The sequence below is a fragment of the Brachyistius frenatus genome, unplaced genomic scaffold (genome assembly GCF_029030835.1).
Source record: "Brachyistius frenatus isolate BFR_SWC_R1_liver_20210118 unplaced genomic scaffold, ASM2903083v1 Contig_1, whole genome shotgun sequence".
NCBI lineage: Eukaryota > Metazoa > Chordata > Actinopteri > Embiotocidae > Brachyistius > Brachyistius frenatus.
The window spans coordinates 1,802,355-1,806,980 of record NW_027210600.1 but is presented as its reverse complement, the minus strand read 5'-3'; positions in this window follow the sequence as shown (position 1 = coordinate 1,806,980).

Here is a 4,626-nt window from a genome sequence, read left to right as displayed (position 1 = left end):
TGGACTCATCAACAGAATGAATATTATATTCTACATATAATCTTTTCGCTTAAAAGAATATATTCAGAGGTTGCCTCTTTGTAATCCCCAACACTTTGAATAGTAACTGTAATTTAATTACATAATTTTCTCTGTAGCAGTAACTGATTACAATCACATTTATTTTGTAATTTAATTACATGTAACTAGTTACTCCTCAACACTGATAGAGTCCCAGCTGAGCTCCCACAGACCGGCCCTGTGCTCTTCACCCTTCTTGTCCCAACACACTGAGGTATGAATGACCTCATTTACCATTCCAGCCTTGAGCCAATCAGGGATTAGCATGATTTTTGAAAAACCACTGTTACTAAAACCCGACTTCTTCCTCCAAAAATCAGGTCAACTTACGACCCGAGAGGCCGAATGCTGGCATGAAGTTTCTGGGACTCAGCAGCTCCATGTGAGAGAATTCAAATATTCACTCAACTTATTATTTTCCACAGCAGAGAGCAGAGTGGTGTGGGGGGTGGGGGAGAGAGGCAGGCACTGTCACCTTCCCTCACGACTCACAAATACACAAACAGGTCTACCAACCCTCTCATTCTGTCACATTCCTTTAGTATACAAACTGAAGTCTGACTATGTGTGATTATCACCTCTGTCATTTAAACTCCTCGCTCACCTGACTTCTCCAGCCAGTCGAGAGCTGGACAGATGTTGTCATCGCTGCTTGGATGATGGCAGTCAGTGTCGAGACTGCGAACTCATGATTTCCTGTCACAGGAGCATCCTGCAAGTAGAAGTTGAAGCAGCAGTATATAAATAATGAAGTCCAACTTGCCTCAAACAGAAATAGACTCCCCTGATCTCCACCTGCATTATTCATTATGTTTCTTTGCACTCCGAGGCAGTGAGGATGCATGAATATTAAAGCTTTAATTATAACCTCGAAAAATTTAAAAAAAAAAAAAAAGCAGCGATTAAAGCACAACAAAGGCAACTACGATTTAGCACACAGAGAGCCAAACCTCGCTATAATTCATACAAAGAAAAAGGTACAAGATGGGAGCGGGGACGTGAAAACGGAGGCGGCGAAACCAGAGATGGAAGCAGAGCTGCTTTCACCTCCACAACAAAACACAGGCGCTCGTGTGATATTCTAAAGTAATAGCAGATGGTCACACAGTGGTGGACGGTGAGCAAAGGATTTGAAAAGTTCAAGCACACAGCCCGTGCACACTGGAGAGTTGTGAGGCCAGAGCAGCGTGGCTTTGTAGGCGAGAGCAGACAGAAAAAAAATTGTTTTCCACTGAAAGCAGTGGCCTTTAAGCCAGCAGGCGTCCTGGAGCACAGCAGCAAACACTGAGCAGAGACGCCTGCTTCGGGTTTTAACATTTAACTGGAAAATAAAGAATTTGTAGTCCGGTAAAAACTGGTTTGTGAGCTTAATAATATTCCACACAAGTGCAGCTCAGATGGTGGAGAGACAGAGTGAGACTCACCGGTGGTATTGTAGCTTAAGGCACTTCTGCATCAGCCTCATGTTTTAGACCCAGAAGCTACGTTCACTTTTGTATACAGTCTATGGTGTGTAGCAGAAACCTGGAGGAGGTATATCAACAGTCAACAAGTGCTAAAAAAAAAAAAACTCCAACAAATATGCTTCCCTAAACACACGAGTCCTGTCAGCTGTCCAGGAAAACCAGTTTTTAACATCAAATTTGGCCTGAGAGGCACATAAACCAACACTTCACACGCAGCAACAGAAAATACTTTTCCACGTCAATAACCGACAGATTAGAACTGCACGACACCGAAGAGAAGTTCTGGAGAGGCTGCTCCCAATCATGGAAAGTTTGAACATCCTAATCTCCATGGCAACAGTGTGCCGATAATGACCGTGGTCTCCTCGTCCTCCTCCTTCACAGCATAAATTATTGTATATTCACACTTTACAAGCACGCTAAATTCCTTTTATAATCACCTCTTGAACAAACCCTCCTACTAATTTGGGATTTCACGTCTGGTTTATACTGTCAAACAATTACACTTCCCCACACTCCAGCAGCACCACACCATTTCACAGTCAAGCACACTCTAATTCACTTTGCTCTAATTATGAGGCCACCATGAGAGCAGGACCTGCAAAATGAGTTAGGCCTCTCAGAAATGAAGCCAATTAACACATACAGTACATTGACCAGGTTTGTGCTCACAAGACTCACATAATGTAAAGGTAAATTAAAACTGCAAGCAGTGATATACGGGCCATCGCCCCGACGCGCAGCGGGCGAGGGGCCGCATTTCCCCACTTAAAGTTGCTATTTTTGTCTCGTTTCCTGTCTCCAGCAGGCGGCGCTACGACTATGAGCGAATATTACCATACAGGTGTCTTCAGGGCGGGACTGTTATCAAAGATGTAATGTTTGAGGAAGATCGGAATAATTACATAAACGTTACAGTCACTTGTAGTTTCATGGCGAGACGCTCAAAATGGCCGTCACGCCACGGGCACAACGATTGACGAAAACAAATTCATGATGCCGAGAGACTTTTTTTTGTACATCTCGGTGTGATACACGAGTCCAACGAATTTGGTGCATGTAGGTGAAACTAGGTGTCGGGGCTGCAGTTTAGGGGGCGCTGGAGCAGTTTGGCCACGCCCACTCGCAAAATACATATCACCACGCCGGATGTATGTGACATGTTTCGTGAGGTTTGGAGCGTCCTTTGACCTTAAACATCAACTTCCTGTGTCACGGCTAGACATCAAACTTAGCCGCATCGCCCTGGCTATATGATATACTATATACTCTATACTATATACTATATACTCTATACTATATACTATATACTATATACTATATACTCTATACTATATTCTCTATACTATTTATACTAGTTTTGTATTGTTGTTGACCTTTGGTTTGGTATTAGTATGACTGCACATACAAACCAGAAGCTGTGTGGTTTACCCTGAGAGGAACTCTTTTGGATTGTTTAAGTTTAACATTTAAAACTTGGGCTCTGGCAACGTGTGATTTCATAGAACATCAGGCCTCATTATTTACTTCATTAAAACTAAAACTGTCTATTGTGATGCCCCCTAACATTGTGACAGGCATACCCCTTTAAAAACATGAAGATTTATTTCTCTCTTTCCTTTGCACAGTTTCATTACAGACATATTTGTCGTAGTAATGGAAGAACACCAAAAGGTGGCAGCAGTGATGTACCAAACACTAAATCCATCTTTCAGTTTCTCAGTATTGAGTCCAGACCTCATGTGATGTTGAATATCAAGATAAAGAGCCTGGAACCAACTGATTTTGAACTCTATTTTTTTATGAACGAAAAATGAAAATGTTTCCAACACTGATACCATAAACTAACTTGACTTTAACAACCACATGGGACCAACCCGTCACCCCACCCACCATCCATCAGGATCAGGAACAACAGGCTTTTCTGTCACAAAGCAAACATGTGGGAGCTCTTATTTTGAAAAGAAAGACAGTGTTTCTTTTTATTGAAATCTAGCCATCAAAAGCAGGATAGCATCATTAAAAGTCACGAACCCAAAGCCCTGCCTGTGATTGGCTGCTTGTATATTTTACATAAGGTGCAGTGGGCACAACGCTGAGGAAACAGAACAGGCCGGCGGGCACAGATGACATTGCACGCTGAGCGGTGACGTCACAGCGAGTGTGCGCGTGGACATGGCGGATTTAAAAGGAAAAAAACTTTTGGCACAAAGTCAGTGACAACAGTGGCTGCTGTGGTGCCCTGACCCGCTCATGAGGTCATCGTCTGAGCCAATGTGCGAGCGCACACACACGCACGCACGCACGCACGCACACACACACACACACACACACACACACACACAGACACACACACACACACACACACACACACACACACACACACACACACACACACACACACACACACACACACACACACACAAAAACAAGAATTTAAATACACAAATCTGAGGCTGTGTGTGTGTGTGTGTGTGTGTGTGTGTGTGTGTGTGTGTGTGTGTGTGTGTGTGTGTGTGTGTGTGTGTGTGTGTGTGTGTGTGTGTGTGTGTGTGTGTGTGTGTGTGTGTGTGTGTGTGTGTGTGTGTGTGTGTGTGAGCGCCCACGGATGTGTGAGCACAAATTTTAGATTCAGAAAGGTGGCCTGTTCTTTTTGCCGACCAGGCGGCAGGTGACATTTGAAGCGGTTGAGATAGAAGGCGGGGAGGTCCGACGGGAACTCTGGGAAAATATGAACAAGCGCACACCGTGGGAACTTTTACAACAGTGTGGTTTACTTCTGCTTTGAGGACCCCCCAAAAAAAGTGGCACTCCTCTCGTCAGTTTTTGTTAGACCGAAAGAAACACAGAAAACAAGAAAGATGTACAGAGGCAGCTAGTGATGACACAGAGGGTAGAGACAGAAAAAAAAAAAGATGCAGCAGACATAAGAAAAGGCACCGTGCTGATATTAATGGGCCCACACTGAGTCCTCCTGCTGTGAGGGTGTGCGACAGTGAGATAACAGCATGACTCATGCATACCTTGACATAAGTATAGACTCTAAATTTGAGATGCAGAACTAGTGCCGCTGAAATTCAATGTTCGGACCGTTGCTGTG